General features: G+C 33.4%; 2 long non-coding RNA genes and 1 other non-coding gene across 6 annotated transcripts in view; 1 reads left to right on the forward strand and 2 right to left on the reverse strand.

Annotated features, from left to right (window-relative positions):
- Nucleotides 1–11,712, forward strand: part of LOC125753270 (uncharacterized) — a 30,222-nt gene extending 18,510 nt beyond the window's left edge. Inside the window, exon 2 of the long non-coding RNA XR_007404672.1 lies at nt 11,461–11,712. This is a non-coding gene — a long non-coding RNA (uncharacterized LOC125753270). The remainder of the gene's footprint in view (nt 1–11,460) is intronic.
- The window catches only part of LOC112642027 (uncharacterized), a 58,061-nt gene that overhangs the window by 4,504 nt on the left and 31,035 nt on the right, over nt 1–22,522 (reverse strand). For 3 of the 4 annotated variants that reach the window (XR_003124990.3, XR_003124988.1, XR_003124991.3), the window contains exon 2: nt 6,887–6,936. This is a non-coding gene — a long non-coding RNA (uncharacterized LOC112642027). Of the gene's footprint in view, nt 1–6,886; nt 6,937–7,859; nt 8,472–22,522 lie in introns of those variants that run through there. The other variant, XR_007404671.1, reaches the window with a different exon arrangement.
- LOC112642179 (small nucleolar RNA SNORA72) lies at nt 20,999–21,134 on the reverse strand. Its single transcript, XR_003125087.1, has one exon. It is a non-coding gene; the product is annotated as a small nucleolar RNA SNORA72 (small nucleolar RNA).

Consider the following 22,522-nt stretch of genomic DNA (forward strand, 5'->3'; position numbering starts at 1 on the left):
GAGATTCATGTATTTTGTTATTCATATCAGCAGTTTTCTTTTCTTTTTTTATGGATTTTTAAAAAATATCTTATTTATTTATTCGTGAGAGAGAGAGAGAGAGAGAGAGAGGCACAGACACAGGGAGAAGCAAGCTCCACCCAGGGAGCCTGACGTGGGACTTGATCCTTGGTCTCCACGATCACACCCTGGGCTGAAGGCAGGGCTAAACCGCTGAGCCACAAGGGCTGCCCAGTAGTTTACCTTTCTTGCTGACAATTCCATTGTATGAATGTGCCATAGTTTATCAACTCACCAACTGATAGACATTTGCAGTGTTTATAATGTTTGACTGTAATAAGTAAACCTGCAATGTACACTATTATACAAGTCATTGCTTAGACATATGCTTTCATTTTTCTTGTGAAATGAGTTGGATTGCTGGGCTGGGTCATATAGTAGATGTATGTTTAATTTTTAAAGAAACTTCTAAACAGTTTTTGAAAGTTTTAATACCATTTTACATTCTTACTAGCACTGTGTGAGAAGTTTGAAATTATTGAATTATTCTTCATTTTCAGTGTTTTCTTGGTAATTATAGTCCTTTGCATTTTCATATTAAAAACACCTATACTAAATAAAACAAACAAACAATAAATAAGTAAATAAAAATAAAAACACCTATACTTGGATTTTCATTGGCATTACTTTGCATCTATTGATCAGTTTGGAAAGAATTGACATCTCTAAATATTGAGTCTTCTGACCCCTAAACTTGGTGTATCTCTACATTTACTTAGGTTTTCTTTAATATCACTTAAAAATGACTTATTTCACTCAGCCTACAGGTCATGTGTCTCTTGACAGGTATGTACCTAAGAATCTCCTATTTTTCATGTTATTGTAAATAGTACTGATTTTTTTATTTCAATTACTAATTGTTAAGTGCTACAACATGTAAAAAAATCTTTGAATTTATATAATAAGCTTGCATTAAGAAATCTAACTAAATTCACTTATCTATTTCATTTCCGAATGGTTTTCTGCATAGATAAAAATGGCATATTCTAATAAAAATAGTTTTATTTTTCCTTTTCAACCTACGTGCTTTTATTCCACTTGCTTGCCTTATTACACTGATAAAAACTTCTAAGACACTGAAAGTGGATATCTTTGTAATCTTGATCTTTGGAGGAAACAAGCTGTCAGCTGTAAATTTTTCATGGATTTCCTTTACTAAGTTCAGTACATTTCTTAACCTTTCTAGTTTGTTGTATTTTTATCAGAATTAGATGTTGGAATTTTTTCGAATGTTTTTTTCTTACGTAGGAGATAATCATTTTTTCACTCAAGAATATGTGAATTATATTGATTGGTTTTCATATGTTCTTACATTCTTATGGAAAATATCATTTCATCATGGTGTAGTTATTGTTTACATATTGAATTTGATTTACTAAATATGTTAAGAATTTTTGTATCTATATTCATGATTTAGTTTCTTTTCTTAGTTTTCAATATTGAAATGCTGGCTGTATAGAATCAACAGGAAATATTACCTTATCTTTAATTTTCTAGTAGAATTTTCAGAGAAGTTTTAAATATTTGGTGGAAATTAATAGTGAAGCCTTCTAGAACTTTAATTGCTTTAGTAATTATAGGGTTGTTAAGATTATCTATTTTTTCTCCAGGGATTTTATTTATATCTCTCAAGGGATTTGTCTATTTTATCTAGATTGCTAAAATTATTGGCAAAAACTTGCCATACTATTCCTTATGATATATGTATAACATATATAATACATATATATTTTAATATATGCTTGGTGTTATGATGCTACCCCAGTAATTCCTGATATTAGTAACTTATAACTTTTCTTTTTCTCTTATGATCATCGTTCTAAGAGATTTATTAGTTTTATTGATCATCTTAAAGAATACCTTATCATTTCATTTATTTACTCTATTTTCCTGTTTTGTTTTGTTTTGTTTTCCTGGTCTTATTTCTCTTATTTCTCTTCTTTTACTTAATCTAGATAATGTTAGATTTTGTGAAATATGTTTTCTGCATTAACTTAAATTTTCTTAATGTGTTTCTCTCCTTTATTCTGTTGAAAAGATTAGTTAAATTAATATTTGAATGTTGAATAAAATTTGCAGTTCTGGGATATGTCCCACTTGTTATACTCAAAAAGTTAATATTTTAAAATGATTTTTGTGTTTATATTCAATGTGTTATATATAATGGCCTCTATTTTTCTCCTCTTATAATATTTTTGTCAGATTTTAGTATTAGGGTATCACTGGTATTGTAAAATCAGCTTCTATACTATTATTTAAGTATTTTGTAAGACTGATAGTATTTATTCCTTAGGGGTTTTATTGAATTTACCAGTGAAGCAATCTAGCTTTGATTTTTTTTTTTTTTAATGAATGTGGAAAGGCTTTTTATAATGAATTTACTTTCCTTAGTAGATTTTTGGTTATTTAGTTCTATTGACTCCTCTTGAGTCTGTTTTGCTAATATATGTCTTTTAAGGAATATATCCATTTAATTAAATTGTCAAAAACTTTTGGCAGAAATTTGTTCATATTATTTCTTCATTATTCAGTTGATACCTGTATGATTTCTAGTGATGTACCCTTTTTTAATATTTGCTGAGAGTTATCCTTTCATTTTTTCCTGATTTGTAACTTAGAATGTTCATTCCCTTCCCCTCTGTTTCTCTCCTTTTTATCAATCAGAAAATTTATCAGTATTGTTGATCTTTAAAAAACAGCTTTTTTTTTTTTAATGTTTTACTTTGCTTACTCATTCTAGGTGCTTTGGGTTAATGTGTTCATTTCTAACTTTTACAGATGAAGTGTAACTGCAATTTTCAAACTTCCCTCTTTTCTAATATAAGCATTTAAGACTTTGGATTGACCTGTGAGCACTGTTTAAGTGTATTTTAATTTTATGATATGTTGTCTTTAAAGTATCACTCTATTTAAAATATTTTCTAACTACATCTGTCATTCCTTCATTGGCTCATGGATTGTTCAAAAATATGTTGCTTAATTTCAAATATGTGGTGATTTTTCTACATCATGTTTTTGTCATTGTCTACTGTTATGGTCAGAAAATATGCTAGTATGAATTCAATCCTTTAAAGTATACTGATTTATTTTATAGCCCAGTATAGTTTGTTTTGGTGAGTTATCCATTTGTGCTCAAAAGTAATGTGTATTTTTCAGTTTTTATCTTGTAAGTTAAAAGTTTATCTTGATTAGATTGTGTTTTGTTTAAATCTTCTGTATTCTTACTACTTTTTTACTTACTTGTTTTATCTTTTAATTTATTGAGGGAGGACTATTAAAATTTGCAATTCAGGATCCAATAATTTCTCCTTAGTTTGGTTAGTTTTATTTTTATTCATATAGATGTTCTTTTATTAAGTGCATACTTTTAAAGGATTGTTATGTATTTTTGAGTAATTAACCCTTCATTATAATGCCCTCTTTATCTCTGGTAATAATTTATGTTTTAAAATCCCTTTTTGAACATAATGTAGCCACTCCAGGTATCTCAGAATAAGAGTTTTTATGATATATTATTTTTATCATTTTTCTTTTCATCTATCTATATCTTGACGAGTAAAATTTGTCAGTTTTAAGAAGTAGTTAGATCTTGCTTCTTATTAACTAATATTAAAATCTGCCTTTTAACTTGTGTGCTTAGTTTATTTAATGCTTTTAATGGGATTACTTTGATATTGTTGAGTGTAAGTTTGTTTTATTGTTTTTACTTATTCTTTATTCCAACTCTTAATTATTTTGTTTTTTTCTACCTTCTTTTTGATTATTCATTTTTAAGACTGTTTTTTTCTAGATCAATTTTTAGGTTCACAGAAAAATTGAGGGGAAGGTACAGAGATTTCCCATATACTCCATGCCCACATGTCTCTATAGCTTCCCCCATTATCAACATCCATCAGAGTAGTACATCTGTAACAACTGATAAAATCTATTGACTCATCATAATTACCTAAAGTCCATAGTTTACATTAGGGCTTATTATTGGAGTTGTAAACTCCATAGGTTTAGACAAATGTATAATGAGATGTACCCATCATTAAAATATCATACAGAACATTTTCAACTGCCCTATTATTCATTTTTAGCATTCTATTTTATGTCATTTATTTGCTTTTTCATTTTACTTTCTTATTTTTTAGTGTTTTTCTAAGATTTGCTATATGCATCTAACTTACTAAAATATATCTCGAATGAATATTATATCACTATGTAGAAACTAGAAATTCAAAACAGAGGTCTTCCATTTACTCTGTCCATTCTTTATGCTATATTCTTTATGTATGTAGATGTAAAGTAAAGGCACTTTACTTCTATAGTATTTTACTTCTATAGTAAAGGCACTTTACTTCAATATACATAAAAAATGCCACAGCACATTTTCATTTATTTTTTTTCCTTTGGTCATTTGTCTTTTATAAAAACAAATAAGAGACAGGAAAAATAATTTTATATTTTCACATATACATTCCAGTCATCACAAGTTATCCATGCACATAGATCTGTGTTTCTTTCTGATAGCAATTAGTTTGATGTTTGATCTGGCAGGACATTTAGTAATAGATCAGCTTGATCTCCCAAGGATTGTTTTCAGGCTTTGTTAAAGCATATGTTGAATAGTACTATTGCTAATATGGACTTTTTGAGCTATCAACTGTCTTTAGTGAAATCCCTTCCTTCTGCTTCTGAGAAGTCTACTGTCTCCAAGGATGGTGTAACCTTCAGAATATATGCTTTTCTCAAAGATTCGTGGTAGCTGTTCTTTGCTGAGCCTTAAACATTTTCATTTAAGTATATGCATTTAATATTCTGACAAAATCTCCATGCAGACTCTGTACTGCTTCTCTGAGCCTCTTCTTCTTTTCTAAAACCCTGCCCCATGAATACTACCTACCTCAGTAGCCCTGAGCTACTTCTCTTCACTGAAATCAGTAGTCTTACTGACACCTGTTTTGGTTCACAGTTTTGTGCTGTAGTTTAGAAAGTGTCCTCAGGCAGAAGGTCAGGTTGAAACTCACTTTGTGTTTCCCTTCTATCAAAAATTATAACTTTCTGCTATTTGTTGTCTAGTGAATGGAAAATTCTTATGAATTTTACTTAATTTTATACTTGTTTAAATCTGGAATAAATCAATACCTGTTACTCTGCCATGGCTAAAACTACCCTACTTTTTCTTAAGAACCTAAACTTTTCAAGAAATAACTAAAGAGCTCCTAAAAATTACACAATTAGTATATATTTAAGTGGAAGGTAATCCTTCAGAGAAAGCTACCATTAAGATCAAAAGATGTAAGAAAGTGAAGTTATAAAATTATTTTGTCCATTTTTCTACTTTTTAAAAAAAGATTTGTTTATTTATTTGAGAGAGAGAGCATGAGCAGGGAGAGGAGCAGAGAGAGAATCTCAGGCAAACTACCCACCAAGTGTGGAGCCCCAACAAGGAGCTCAGTCTCACAACCCTGAGATCCTGACCTGAGCTGAAATCAAGAGATGGACACTTAATGGACTGAGTCACCCAGGCACCCCTCCCCCCCAACTTGCTACTTTCAATAAAAAGTGTCTCTAACCTGGCATCAACAATATCTTATGGTGTATAGCTTATGGTGATCCTCAGCCATATTTCTCATGGGTTTTCTATCTTCACTTTGCAATGTGACCACTCATCCTTGTTTTCAAGGTTTATTTTATTCTATTCACACTTCCTCTGTGTAATGCAGGGCCCTATTCATCTTGTGTATTATACACCTTGTGTATAATATAACCAATAATTTATATACATATTTGAATAATCTAGGCCAAATGGTCTTGCTAAATTTAAAAGTTTGTAAAATAAGAAGAGAGATAAAATATTTTAAGTCTACTTTACTTCAATTGATTATTTTTAGAGCCTTATCAGCTTTATTACATTCAAATTATAGATTTAATATAGAGTGCTGTAATGGGATAGAACTCATTATGATTTACCTTTAAAAAAAAAAACTTTTCTTGCAGGGGAAGCAGAACAGGTATCCTATGATTCATATGCTAAATTCTGCAGTTGGATATATTTAAACATGAAAGACCCAATGGGACTTGAATGACCTGTAATTATACTTTATTTTAAATAGAGCCACATGACCATTCAGTAGTACAATGAGTAGCTTAAGTCTTAAAGATTTAGGATCTAAAATTTATTAGTATATTTAAAAGTGATCAATTAGTTTTTGTTCTGCTTATAATATTTTAATTCACATAAGCCTGATATATCAGACAGGATACAACTCATTGACTTGTTATAAAAGATGGTAAGTAGAGGATTGCCTTTATTCTATATTTCTCTATCCTTAAACCCTGATGCACATACATTAAAAGAAATTGCCTTCTCTGTAACATGTTTTCCTAGGCTGACTGTAACCCCTCCTTGACATGTATGTCCTTTAACTGGGTTAATATCATCAATGAAATTATAACTCATGAAAATATTCTTGACAGCCTAGTATAAATTTTGTCTCCAATTAGTGTAGATTTATTTCAGTTATTTAGCTCCAAGAAGAATTTTTAAAATCTTTTCTCCATGTTCGTGAAGTTAACCATCTTCTTCAATAATCCCAGAATGCCACCAACTACCCAGATGAAAAACCCTCAATGAAAGAACTTTGCCATAATTAATAAAATGTGGGCCTTTTACATGAAAAGATAGACTAGTGTTCAGTATTATGGCATTACGAGAAGAGAACTTGAATGAAAACTGAATGTAAGACATAGATAATTACTCTGAAGATTTTTGCAAACATTTCAAGGCTCAGAAGATCATAGATACAAGTACCAATAAAAGAATATTCTTCTCACTTACAGATGGTGGAAACCAATGCAGTTTGTGTACTGGATTTTCTTAGTCAGATTCTAGGATACCAAAAAGACTAGTTAGTATCACAACTACAAATAATCATATTTGAATATTAAGAACAGTTCTCAGCCACACCCACGTAAATGTATATACCCTTCAAAATAAGTTAATAAAACGGAAAAAAAGTATTTTAAAGATGAAAATAAAGCACTAAGACACCAAAGGTAAAGATATTAAGACAATTCCTATTCCTATGCATTAAGAGAGGAATTCAGTTTTTGAAACATGAAATAATATGTGTATGCATTTTTTTTGTATTTAAAGGAATATTATAGAAATCCTGACAGAACTGCAGCAAAATAATAGTGTCTTAAAACAAAAAGAGTGTGTGTGTATTTTCACTGTTACATGGCTCACAGATCTGTTGGAGATGAAATAGACTAGAACATGACAAATGCAAACACTAGTTCCAAAAACAGGATGGAAGAGCTTTTGGTCTAATTTATAGATTCAGAGTAAATCTTGGTTTTTATAGCTTTAATGTAAATCCACAGCACAGAGCAAAAGTATTTATTTTCTACCCTGAACAGAGTACAGTTTGATATAACTTACTTGGTTTTAAGACATAAGGAAATAATGGTTCTGTCACTCTCAGCTTTTAGCTTAAAAGAATGAAAAAAGGGAAAGAAGGGAAAGCTTACACAATCTCTTTGAAGAGCTATCCATATGAAAGCTTTTGTATATTTGAAATTATTTGCTAATGAATTTATTTATAAATGAATCGATTTCAAGGGTAAGATACTATTCAATTCACAAGAGTCATCAGAAAGTTCTCTAAATTCCCTGTACAACATTTAGTCTAATTGCCAGATATACTGAATATCCCCTTCTAAATTTAATTTTTAATTTTAGAATTGTGAGCTCCTGAAATCTTCTAAGTTCATTCATTCATTCAATAGATTAATTGTTGAGCTCTTACGCTGTGCCAGGCAGAGTCCTTGTCTCCAAGGAAACTTCAGTCCAACATGAAACAAGTTGGGTGGTTTTCTAGTCCTCATAAAGCTTTCATGCTACTGGAGAGATTGATATTAACCAAAGAATTTTACAAAACATTTTAAATTTTGGTTTGATACTTTCTGATAAGGGAAAGTCAGTGATTCTATGAGAGTGCCTAATTGGAAATCTGAAATTGCTCTTCTCCATCTTAATAAATATAAAACTCTTTCAAGTTCAGAGAAGTGATCCGAAACCCCTGCTTATTTTATAAGGTGCTTCTGTTTAATTGCATCATTGTCTTGGTTTATTTGCAAGTTCATATTAACTAGCAGAAGTGAACAGCACAGAGAAATCAAACATTCTAAAGTTTAATAGGAGAGTACTTAGGAAGTGTTTCTTGTTTGCTATTTGCTAGGCATCATTCCATGCTCTAAGGATATATAAATACATAAGGTAGTGCCAGGGTCCTTAATAGCCAGTGATTCAGGAGATGGGGGAGGGGTAAATAAGAGATGGAATGGGTGCTTGGTTTCCTTTAACTGCTCCAGAATGAGACTACCTTATATTTCCAGGATGAGTGGAAAGAACCAATAAAGAAAAAGATATTAAAGACTTAGGATAAATATTTATATAGTTAATGGAGTATTTGTGATATCATACAATAAAATGCAGTGCAAAAACAGAGGGATTTTTCCTAAATTCTTATTTCTTCCATGAGTTTCTACAAGAAGCAAACCATCTAACATATTAACAAAAATTAACCCAGGGATAGGGATTCCAAGCAAGTATAAACTTTTTCTATTGTTGTTTATCTCAATTTAAATATTTTTATTCCAAAGTGGCATAGTAGTTACTGCTTCAAAATATGCAACAAATAGTGGTATGCATAATGTAAAATGTGGAAACCCTCCCCCTCCAGGCATACTCTTAGAGTTAACTTAAGCTAATATTTGTTTCCAAACTCCCCTCCCAAACATAAACTTTGAAGTAAAAATAATGTAAGTCAGCATGATTTGTTCCTTGCATCATGAGTTTCAGGAAAATTCTGAGGCTACAGGATAGCAAGACACTGATTATGGATGAGACTTGAGTACCAATCAGGTCAACGGTTTTTCCCATGCAAATGGAATAGAAACCAAAGACAGCTTAAGTTAACGAAAGAGCACTGCATAAATCACTGGGATCCTGAATTCCAGTCCCAGCTCTGCATTGATTTTCTGTATGACCTTCAGTGAGTCACAGATCTCCTTGGTCCCTATTTCCTTTTTTATAAAATGAGTGCGATTTGCTAGGTGATAATTATGGTCACTCAACATTAATGATTGATAGATTTAAAAAATTTTATTCCTTCAAGTTGATAAATTAGGTTATAGCTTTCATAGGTTTGAGGATGATTAGAAATAGTGCTTTCAAAGGCAGTGATCTTAGAATGATAAACAATTTAATGATATTTGCCCTAAAGGATGAGTCATAGGAAATAAACACCACAACCGTGTAGAATTTATTTATTTATTTATTTATTTATAATTTTATTCATTTTTTCATGAAAGATACAGAGAGAGAGAGAGAGGCAGAGACAAACGCAGAGGGAGAAGCAGGCTCCACACAGGGAGCCCAATGTGGGACTCGATCCTGGGACTTCAGGATCACACCCTGGGCCAAAGGCAGGTACTAAACTGCTGAGCCACCCAGGGATCCCCACCATGTAGATTTTATTTTATTTTATTTTATTTTTTAAAGATTTTATTTATTTATTCATGATAGTCACACAGAGAGAGACAGAGAGGCAGAGACACAGGCAGAGGGAGAAGCAGGCTCCATGCAGGGAGCCTGACGTGGGATTCGATCCTGGGTCTCCAGGATCACGCCCCGGGCCAAAGGCAGGCGCCAAACCACTGCGCCACCCAGGGATCCCCATGTAGATTTTAAATTCAATTTCACTAGCATTATAAATGGTGTCTCTATCTAAAACGAAGACTTTGTCATTGGCTCCAAAATATATAAAGATACATTACCTCAAAAGATTTTTAATATTACAAAGTAATTTGCATAATCCATTTCCATTACTTTTAATTAACTATGCTATAAGAATTCCTCCATCCTTTAATAATGACCAAATATAGGTTGGATTATTTTGAGGCATCTTAAATCACATTTTTGCAAAACACAAACAGCAAAAAGTTACATTAAAATTCTTTAAAGCTTAAACCATTTCACTGATCTTTTCTCTTTGTAACCTCCCAACTTATCAGTTTAGACATAGTTCTAGAATAATAATTTATTCAATCATTCATTTAACAAACATTTATAAAGTGCCAATTAAAACATTTAACACTTAGACTCACCTTTCTAATTTGATTGATTTTTATGGAAATACATGTCATAGAGGACTTAAGTTATAAATGGATGCTCTTTCTCTCTTAGCTGATAAGAGGAATTAAAATAATCAATTAGGGAATTATAGCTATTTGGAAAAGTAGATGCAAAAATTACCAAACTATTATTTTTTAAATATGCACACTATTGTAATTAAGTTCATTTGTTTGATACGTACACACTTACTGCCAATTATTATAGACTCATAATTAGCATTTATAATGTCAACTATCTTGTTAAATATGTGCATGTGCTAGATTGTAAAACATCTTTAATGAAATTCAACCAATATTTATTGAGCATTTATCATGTGTCCATTAGTATTCAAAAAGATAGTGATATAAAGACGAAACATGTGTGTGAATATGTATGTATATGTGCTTCAACAAGTTCACAGTCTTTAAATGGGAGAGGCCAACAAAAACATTATGATAACAGGAAATGGATGCTACAAGAAGCTTAAACTCTCTTTGAGAGCATAATAAAAGGAGTAATTAATTCTAATGGAAGGAAATGGCTTTATAGCATTGAGTATCCTTTAGCACCAGATCTTGAGCCATAATTACAACTTCATTGAATACAGGTGATGAGATACAAGAATATTTGTAATTCTCCTTTCCCAAGGAGAATTACATATAATTACTGGGAAGAATGAAGAATATTCTTTATTTAAGAAATTATAAGTAGCCTAATCAGACTCATGCATAGCCAATAATTGGGGTACAATTTTGATGTATCCTGAGTGCCATATCAAGATATTTTGACTATCTTATATTAATTGAAGTGAGTGTTTTCAACACTAGTTGTGATTAAGAATTACTTCCAGAAAAAAAAAAAAAAAAAAGAATTACTTCCAGAGCAGCCCTGCTGTCCCTGACCAAGATCAAATGGAAAGGAATCACCGTAGGTAAACCCATAAAACAAAATACTTTTCAGCTCCATAAGTTATTTTGATGCATATTAAAGTTTGAAAACAATTGTATAAGAGAAAGGGAGTTTTAGGCTTGCAAGTGGGAAATTATATGATATATTCGGGAGAATCATTCTTGCCACTGATTGGAATCGAGAGAGAAAAATTAGGACGTGGTCCATTATCCCTGTGCCGGACACTGAGTTTTAGAGGGAAACAAAACAGAAGTGTCCTGCTTTTGTGCAGCTTACATCTTTTTTTTTTTTTTTTAATTTTTTTTTAAATTTATTTATGATAGTTACAGAGAGAAAGAGAGGCAGAGACACAGGCAGAGGGAGAAGCAGGCTCCATGCACCGGGAGCCCGATGTGGGACTCGATCCCGGGTCTCCAGGATCGCGCCCCGGGCCAAAGGCAGGCGCCAAACCGCTGCGCCACCCAGGGATCCCCTGTGCAGCTTACATCTTAATGGAAGAGTCAATGATAAACTATTTTGTGCCCTATGTGCAAGTAAAGATGAAAGTGCATATTTAAATAAATAAATTTATCTTATGTACTTTAATTTTTTTTTTTTTTTTTTTTGCTTTACCTACAACCAGTGGTTGACAAACTTGGATGTATATCAATAGTAAAAGGGGATCTTATTGAGAATATGGGCATCGGAAGGCACAATGGAGTTTGAGGTCCATGAGTGTGTATTGCTAAAAAGCTTCCCAGGTAGCTTTTCAAGTGGTTTCATAACTAATTTGCAGGATGGTTTTGCTCAAGTGCGAACACAGAACTTTAACTTTCAGATTTGCTAAATAACTTCAGCTTTGCATTTTATGCATTGTAAAAATGACCTGAGATTTAGCTGGAAATTATAATTCAATTTAAAGGTAGCAAAAATTGTGCTGCCACCATATGCCAGGCACTTAAGGTTTGTGGGTGGGTGGACTTGGGCAAAAAAGATGACTTTTGGGGACTACACCTTGATACAGGAAACAGACCTACCACTGACTATAATACAAAGTAGAGTGAAATAGTACTAAATAGAAGGACCAGTTACATACTGGGAGAAAGAAAAAGGAAGTTGTAATTAATACTTTCTGGTGGAAGCTGACTGGGAGTGTGGATGGCCAATTAGAAGCATCACCTGGAAGGTTGTAGCATAGTAGCTGGGTTTTGCAAGATAAAATGAATTTCAAAAAGAGTTGCAGATGGCATTTCAGTAAACAACAACAACAACAAACTTAGATTAGGAAAAAGTTGCATTTTAATATTGATAATTTTGCTTAGCATTTTCAAGAGGTAATGTTCTCCAAAATTCTTGTCACATTGAAAGACAAGTGTCTAGTTCTTTTGTACTCACGCAGTTTGCAAGATAAGAAGTGCACATTTCAAAAACTGAAGAAGTAATCTTACAAGAATAGAATAACCCTGAGCATTTGACTGTGATTTTGTTTCAGTCACAATTTGCCTAGTTCAGAGAACGCTGAGTCCCTAATGCTTTCCCACATTCTTTTCTTGGTTTTCATTTTCTTCTTTTGAAGATCATAGAGATCTGCATAATAGGCTACCTGTCCTAGAAAGAGCTAGGAGAATGATAGCAAAGCCAACTGCCTTAACTCCCATTGAAAACAAGTCTTAGTAAAAAGAAAAAAAAAAAATCATACTTAAAGAACAAGGAATAGCATCAGTGAAATCTCATGAGAAGTAAATTTCACCATCAAGATGACATTTGAAAATGTTTTCATTGGTGAATTTATGCTCAATGTTTCTTTTGGCCACATAATTCTAGGATTGATTTTGCAGGGTTGTTATTTTTTGTTATTTTTTTTAATTAGCATGTCCTTTCTTTCTTAGGGCTGGCAAGCAGAAAAGTACGTAATACACAAGCTGTTAAAATATGCCAAGGTCCATAGAATGAAACATAAATCATGCCCATGCAATACCAATTATTTCAAAATTTTGGGTTAACATATAAAAATCACTGATTTGTCCCAAATGTTTTAGTTCTTGAAATGTTGGAAATAAAGTTAGCTATAGCTCAACATGGCTAAGAGAACTGGGCTTCCTAACATCACATGCACCATTTAAATAAGGTCAGAATATTCATTTTAAATTGTGTTAAGTTTTACTCAAAAATGCAAAGCTTTTATGGAAAGAGCACTCGTGAGGTGGAGGCAGAATATTTGAAAAGGGAAGATTTTTAAAGGAAACTCAAGCAGCTAGCCCAGGTAATAAGTAATCTTCTCTTTCTACCAATGAAATAATATGGCTTAATGAAAAGACTGTAGGTTTTGGCATCAGACACATTTAGGTAAGGATCCCACCACCACTAATAACTCTATGACCTTCAACAAATTATTTCAGACACATTTAGGTAAGGATCCCACCACCACTAATAACTCTATGACCTTCAACAAATTATTTCACCACCCTCAGTATCAGTTAACTTCTACATAAAATGTGGAAAATATCAGTAAACCTCAGGATTATTCTAAGGAATCGGAAAAATATAAAATAGCACATAGTGATCACAAGGTAGACTAGGGATTCATGTATTTCAAATTGATAGTAAAAGGAACACAGAGTCCCATCACTTTAGGTTTTGTAATGACAAATATGCAAAGAGTGATTCTGTGACTTCAGCATGTTGAGTTTGCCTTTCTATTCACATTCTAGAATGTTAGAGTTTATTATTTCAGGTTATTTCCCTTCAGTCACAAGTTCCTCAGATGACACTGGCCATTCTTTGGATTCTGTTGGTACCTCTTCTGCCCACATGATAGAATGCAGCCATTTGTCCAGCAGTTCTTACTCTAGGACTGCAGATTCACTGTGAACTCCTGCTCTTAAAACAGCAAAGAAAATTCTGTTGGAAAGAAGTGCCTCGGTATGCAGTGTGCACACAGTTTAATGACTAGTTTCTCACGTCATGAATTCTGTAATGGGAGGAAGAGCTCTTCCCTCTGGGCTTTCTCTGCAGTGGCACCCACCCCTACTCACTTCCACTGGTCCCTGCCAAATACTGTTTGTGAGACAGTCACAGAGAGTTAGCAAATTACTGCTATTCTGAGCTCGTCTGCAAAAGCAGACAATGTCAGAAATGCCAAGATCTGGTTAGCATTATAATTTACCAGCTTTGTTGGAGGTGGAAATACCCTGCATGCAAACACATGCAGTGTGAAAAGACTAAAGCCAAAAGAAAGGATTAAATTGTCAACATGGTCTTGGAGCAAGAGAAGGACACATCTTAAATATAAGAATACTGTATACGTTTATGCAGAGATGTAACAAAACAAAGTAGACCAAATTATTTAATTATAAAATTTGACCCAGAAATGCAGAAATTCTACATATAAGTGAAGAGGATTTTATATACTAACACTATGTTTCACCAACATTCACTCTGTATAGCAACATACAAATATAGGTATAACATACAAGGGCATATTAACTGCATATAAAATATAGATTCTTTATATAAACCTGTAGAAAACTCTTTATACAAACATATATTTAATCTCTATGTATGTAACTGGAATGCCATAAAAAGATGACAAGCTCCTTTGGTAGAATGAACTTTGGTTTTGTTACCACTTTGAGATACTGCACTTTGTCACATGGCTGTCTGATGCTTCTTTTTAGTTATCCTCACTCTCCATACAAGATCTCTGTATTATCTCTATAATTTTCCCTTGAAGAAAACATTTCTGCCTCCTGTTACTGATGTCATGTAAGTCATTCGGCCTTATCTCAGATTGTTCTTCAAAATCCATTATTTTGGGAGGCTTTTTGGTGACTTCCTTATTCAATTTTCTCATCCCCAATAACTTCATTTCTCCCAAAATTTCACTAAGAACATTTTCAAATCAAAAAGTTTGTAGGTGAATACTGATTTATGCATCATCCAGATCCTACAATTAATGTTTTTCTAAACTTTCTTTGTCACAGCTTTCCATCAAACCATCTCTCTATCCACCTACCAATTAATCTCATTTTATTTAATGCATATTTAAAAATTTGTTATTGAAGTGTAGTTGACATACAATGATATATTAATTTCAGGTGTGATTAATTAATTTCATAGTCATTTGACAATTGCATACATTATTCAATGCTTGGAACTTCTTGGGGCTGCCCTCTGTAGTGATGACTCAACATAGCCTTAAGTCTTACTGAGACAGCAAAATCCCCAGCGCAGAGAACTCCTCTATGACAAATTATAAAAATTATAACATTTTTGAGAGAGCCACGTAAAATAACTTGGCCAAAATTTACTAGGATGTAGTATTATGCAGTGTATTAGAATGCAAGCACTGGGAAGAAATGGTCCAAGTTCCCATCCAGGCCCTGCCAGTTACTGCCTGCCTGAACTTCTGCAAAGGACTAACCACTCTAGTTCTGTTTCATCATCAGGAATGAGAAATATAATAGTATCTGCCCCATAGAGTGGATTTGAAAACAAAGTGACATGAGGCATTTAAAGTACTTTACACATCAGCCATTATTATTGCTATTTTTTTAATTAGTATTTGCAAAACCAGATGATAACTCTAATGTAATTCTGTCTAAAGATGTACCTCTGGTATGTGCAGATTTAATGACTACCAAGAAATTGATTTTATCAGTCTATCCACAAATAAACCTTCACTAGGTGTAATCCTCCCGTGTGATTGATAGCAGTGTGTATGATAAAATGTGATAGACAACCACAGATGTTCTATTCCGAGCAATTAAAGGCATGAGCCCGATATAAGTGGGTTCCTCACAGATATGCTGACACAAAATAAGAAAAATAATCCACATCTTCCTTTTTTCAGAGCAGAATGTCAATCTCTTTTAGATTTCTCAGACATCAGCAGAACATTTGCTTTGTTAAGAGTTACTCCTACTGTCAGCAGAAGCAGGAAGATGACATGCTTGCTTGGCTCTTTGTACAAACCTTATGCACTCACAAAGAGGGGGCCTTAAAATCATGTGCATATACACAAAATAACATATTTTATAGTAGTGTTCATTTAGAAAATTAATTTTCTTGTCTTCCCTGTGCAGTTCCTTGAGTATAGTATACAAAGGATTAACTAGTTGGCCTAAATAATTTTTTTTCAGGAATAATCATCTCATTTTGCAGGGAGGAAGGATGGAGGGAAAGGAAAAGAAAGAAGTAATATAGTCTTTACAGTCATTTGGTAGGATGTCTAAGTGTGTGTGTGTGTGTGTGTGTGTGTGTGATGAGGTACCTTTACCTGCACCTTGATAAACTGCCAAGTGCTTCTGTTGAATGCTCCTTTCCTCCTTGTATTATTACTCCTTCTCTATCTCACTTTGCTTGCTGAAGCGTGTTTATGTCAAATGAATCAGTGGATGAAAACTTTTATTTAAGCAGAGCAAATACCACTACAATTAAGAGATCCCTAATTTGCCTCGCACGGTGGCAAAGTACAGTCTCAAAATCAGCACTATTTGTATTTCGTTTTAGATACTAAACATACAGACTACAAAGTTTTGTAAAGCTAATTCTGTACATACACAACATGGAAATCTTTGTCCATTTTATGTACTTGCTTACTCGATCATTTTGCTTCCTATAATCCTGTATAGGCCTTAATATCTTGAAATGCCACCGTAATTTTTCGCACCTGGAGATCTTTCACCCCCAATTTGGATAATGTGGGGATACTGGTATTTGTTTGTTTTCATAAAGCTCACTTAAATGACTTGACCATAATTAGGGAATAGAGATGAAAATTCCACCTCTGGCACAACTGTATATGTTTTTGTTGAATTCATCCTGTTTTGTTTTTTTAATGCATCAGCCCTCCACCCCCATTTAGTTTTTGCTAGAAAGGTCAGTGTCTGTTTAAAGGGCTGGAGGAGGGGAGAAGCTTCAGTAGCTGATGCTTTGTGTTGGCAGGGCTGTTTGAAAAAGCTGTCACAGCTGACTGGATCTATTTTATGCTAGCCCAGCACCATTAACTCTTCTCAACCAGGAATGGTCAATTAACTCATCTTAAAAAAAATTAATCTCATTCGAATTCTTCATGGGAACAATGATTTTGTTCTTAAGCGTCAAGGTGTATGTGCTAAGGAGGGGTACATGAAAGAGAATGTCTCCTGATTATTGCAGAGCTCTTTCTTTGTGATACGTCAAACTAACTTCCGTATAATTATATACTATAGTAAAAGTATGTGATAATGGGTGTGTGTGTGTGTGTGTGTGTGTATATACTGTTATTTATATAACATTTGGTAATTTCCAGTGATTCTGGAAATGCATGCCATCTTTGCCTTTGATTCCTAAAGTAAGAACATGATGCAGAGTGACAAGGAGACATTACCCAGATATCACTGACACACTAATAAAATTCAGATGTAACAATATTTGCTCACCACATACATAGAACAGAAATGCAAAGTTCACTTTGCTAGCACTCACTTTCACTCCACCCTCTGTATTTTTACCATCTTCAGTGGTCAGCTTAATTCTTTATTTACGTTAAAGAAAATAAATAAAATAAATAAATAAATCAAAGATTTATTTTATCTTGTATGGAATCATGGAGCCTCTCTTCCAGGGTTGACATCTCAGGGTTGGGGATGCCTGGAAGGTGCAGTGGTTGGGCACCTGCCTTCGGCTCAGGTCATGATTCTGGGATCTGCCACCCAGTCCTGCATTGGGCTCCCTGTGGGAAGCCTGCTTCTCCCTCTGCCTATGTCTCTGCCTCTCTCTCTCTCTCTCTCTCTCTCTGTCTTTCATGAATAAACAAATCTTTTTAAAAAATCTGTTGTTTTTTGTTTGTTTGTTTTTTAGGCTTTTTGTTTTGTTTTTTATCTTTCTCCTGGATTCTTCCTGTATGACCTTTCCACAATGATAGTATCTTATCTAGAGAATGAAATGGATTACAGATAACATCTGATTTTGTCAATCAGACATTTTTTCAGTTAAATTCAAAGATATTTTTAGACATCATTTTCATAATTATAAGTTGTTTTATAAGGGCATAATTTCTCATACTATATTCTAATGAGTACAGAAAGATAAGTCTTAAAATCATACTTTTATGGTAGAAAGGAACTTACAAAGGAAAAATACATTTATTTGGGGGTGTTACTATGAACTGGAAAAAAAGTCTTATAATTATCAAAATTTTATTTTTGTTCTTAAGAAGCAATGTATTTTTGCCTAAGTTTACATCTGTGTAGGAGTTCCGAACATATGTTGTTTTTCCTCTTTAACTATGAAATGATAGTAAGGATGCATAGACGTACATAATCATAAGCTTCCCAGAAAACAAAAACTGCCTCCCATTAGCACATCAGAGAAGTTGATTCTTTAGAGCAATCTATAATTGGATGCGATTATATTGACTGAGAAACCAAAGCAGAAGGGGTTGAAGCAGAGAATATGATCAGTAAAAGCAGGGACTCTTCTCCCTCCTGGGCTTGAAAAAGGTTCAAAGCCAACACTGCAGCTACAGAAAAATAAAATATTTGCCCCAAATCAAGATAATTAGCGACTATTTAGCTTTATCAGGTGGCACCTCCTCTCCTCCTTCAGGCTCCCACAAACAGAGGAAAAGGTGGCTAGCTTTTGTCCCAGGATAAACCCCATAAAACTGCTTTCTGTAGAAACTACATTGTTTGCCTGGGGGAAAACTTCTGTGAGTCTTTTTGCTTAAGAGAGAAACAAAAAAGATCAAAGTAACTTAAAGTAAACTTAACATGGTGCGGGCAGTGGAGGATCAAAGACTAGACAAGGCTGCCAACTGCTCTATTCCTGATATAGCCCTCCTTATTTTCATCTGTGCTAGAGCCCCCAGCTTACCTGCCTACTCTTGGCATTCCGTGCATCTTCATAATATTGTCAATATTTTCCTGAATTATTTAAGTAAATTAAATTAGTTCATTTCATTCTCACCATAGCCCTGTGTGGTAGGTCTCGTTATCCTCATCTAAGACATAAGGAACCTGGCGAACAAAAATATTAAGTAATTTGCTTAAATTCACACACAAAGTATTAGAGCTGAGATGTGAACAGAGTTTGGTTCAAGAGTCCTTTGTACTTTACCATTGCCCTGGGTCACCCTGATGCATTGCCTGCCATTCAATGAGCCATACAAATTCTATAAGCATCTTTCCCATCTTTCCCATAGAGGACAGGACTTCATAGAAACAGAACAACAAACATACAGGGAAAACCCATGTCATCTCTCTTTACTTACCTGCTGAGTCCCTAGTTCATAAATAAATATGAATTTGTCTAATCAAGAATCATCAAACATCATCAAACATTTGAGGAAACACAACAGCTAGCAAAAGGGAAAATGAATAAATGGAACAACTGACACATACACACACACAAAGAACCAGAGACATTTTAAGGAACAAAAGAGAACTTTAATTTTTTTTTTTTTTTTTTTTTTTTTTATGATAGTCACAGAGAGAGAAATAGAGAGAGGCAGAGACATAGGCAGAGGGAGAACCAGGCTCCATGCACAGGGAGCCCGATGTGGGATTCGATCCCGGGTCTCCAGGATCGCGCCCTGGGCCAAAGGCAGGCGCCAAACCGCTGCGCCACCCAGGGATCCCAAAAGAGAACTTTAAATATTATGATCAATAAAAAAGTAAATACTTCAATGGAAGAAAAAATAATTACATAAAAGTAAACTTTCTCAGAAATTTCAAATGTGATTCCTAAAATTTATAAAAATCCATAGAATGATTAAATAGCACAATAGATTTTATTTAAACAGAATTGTTCGTTTTGAAAAAAAAAGAATTGTTCATTTTGAATGACAGGATGATGAACTTTCTCAGAATATGGAGAAGAAGAGAGAAATTGAGAAATACAAAGGATTAAGCCAGGTAATCCTACATATATTAAATAGAAATTCTGGGATCACAAAGACACAAATTTTAAGAAAAAAATTATAAAATTACAAAAGAATATAATCTCAACAATCTTAAGACATTTTTATTCTATTTATTTATTTATTTATTTATTTATTTATTTATTTATTTATTTAGAGGCAGAGACACAGGCAGAGGAAGAAGCAGACTCCATGCAGGGAGCCCAATGTGGGACTCGATCCCAGGTCTCCAGGATCACACCCTGGGCCGCAGGCGGCGCTAAACCGCTGCACCACCAGGGCTGCCCTTAAGACATTTTTATATGAAAGAATTTGCTGACCACCAAATAGAATAGGATAAAAAGATTTAGAGTATTATGGCAAAATTTCTGATTTGAAGAGAAATTATGTGAGCTTTCAGAATGGAAAACATAAACAAGCTGCTTCCAAAGGAGTAAGAACTCAGTTTGTTATCACATTTCACCACCATTCCCAACAAGTTTGATGATAATGGAGCCTTGCCTTCAAAGTAGAAAGTTGAATTATCTTTAACTTATCATTCCAAAATCCATCCAATTTTCAGTTACAAAAAACAAAAAACAAACCCAGACAGATTCAGTATGTGCTTATAGATATTTCAAAAAGTTTTCTTAAAAATACATTTGAACAAAATGGTAAATACATCCACGATATAAAAAGATATTTAAAACAAATCCAGTAGGAACTAAAGAGACAAATAATTAAAACCAGAGATGACAATGTGCAGTAGGCCTAGAAAGCAGTAGATCCAAAGTAGACCAAAGAGTGAATTCATAAGATTGTCTGCATGAAGAAAGTGGGTTTTTTTCCATATTCATTTAATGGCAACTGGTAATCATTAAATTAGCAATGATTATCTTCAAAAGATATTACAGTAGCTGTGCTGTCATTTCTCAAGAATGATCAGATACCTAGAGTCACAGACATTTCCCACATAGATTGCCTCATATAAATCAGATTTGGTTTATCACCAGCATTTAAAAAAAACAGACCTAGGGAAAAAAGTAGATCTGGAGAAGTATGCATAGTCTTAATATATTGTGAATGTTTAGCCTGCCCTGATTATTACAAAATTAGAACAGCAAGAATATTTCAGAAAGTTGGTTTAACCAATAGATTGTGTGATTTGGAAAATAAAGATCTTCATTTGTTTCCTTTATCAACGAGAAACAAACAAAAGAATATAACTCTGGAAACATTTAAAAAATTTTAAAAACCTAAAAAAATAATAAAATCGTGTACATAATTTGAAATAAGCTGAAAGGTTTGAGCGAATACTTGAGTATAAGAGAAGAGAATTCTCTTTAGTTAGGCATGTAGAAAATTCTTATCTCAATGACAAGATTTCATGAAATAGAATTGAATTTCTTTTCTTTTGTCAAATCACAGTATTTCTTAATTTAGAGATATATTTTACCTATTCTTAGTATTGTTTTCATTAGTTACCTATCTTTAGAATGAATAGGAGGCTAAATATTCAGGAGAGTTAAGTTTAGTTATAGACCATGAATGTCATAAATTATGGAATCCTGAAAATATCTACTTCATGTCATAAGTGACAAAAGTCAGAAGCACAAGAAGCAGAAGAGAGAAGTTGCATATTAGTTAATTTCCTCCTCTTACATAACAAGGCATTAGTAGATACTGTTTAACAGTTATGGACTAAAAGTAGAGATGTGTATGATTTTACAGTAAAGATAACTATAAGAAGGGCAAAAAAATTTAAAAAGACTTGGAAAGGAGAGGAAAACAGAGGTAGTAGGTAATGTAACTGCTAAATTTCAGCTATAATGATAAGATGCCTAGAAATAGGCAGTTCTTCCAGTTGAAGAAATGGTACTGACAAAAAAAAAAGTATATGACATTTAGGTTTATAGTTGTAACTATAACATTAATTTGTAAAAATTTAGGGGATCCCTGGGTGGCACAACGGTTTGGCGCCTGCCTTTGGCCCAGGGCACGATCCTGGAGACGCGGGATCGAATCCCACGTCGGGCTCCCGGTACATGGAGCCTGCTTCTCCCTCTGCCTGTGTCTCTGCCTCTCTCTCTCTCTTTCTGTGTGACTATCATAAATAAATAAAAATTTAAAAAAAATTTGTAAAAATGTATATCAGAAACTGGGGTAGTGTGCCCCTCTATGAAGTAGGGTGGAGGGAAGATCAGAAAGCACTTTAATATTGCATGTACCCCTTTCTACTGTTTAAGATTATAAATTAGGAACATATATTATTACTATAACAGAAAAATTAAAAGATTAAAAACATGTGTCCATAGACACACATACGTCTGTCTATGCGCATACATATGCTTATACATAGATACATGCATACACATAAATATATGTGCATATGTATATACACATCCATACTTTCTGGTCTTTTCCCTCTTAGAGTGTTTGTAAGACTCATACAGGTACTATTTTCAGACATCTAATGCTGTCTTTAATTAAGAGGTGTATGTTTTCTACTTGTGCAGTCCTGCATA

Source organism: Canis lupus, chromosome 21 (genome assembly GCF_003254725.2).
Source record: "Canis lupus dingo isolate Sandy chromosome 21, ASM325472v2, whole genome shotgun sequence".
Taxonomy (NCBI): domain Eukaryota; kingdom Metazoa; phylum Chordata; class Mammalia; order Carnivora; family Canidae; genus Canis; species Canis lupus.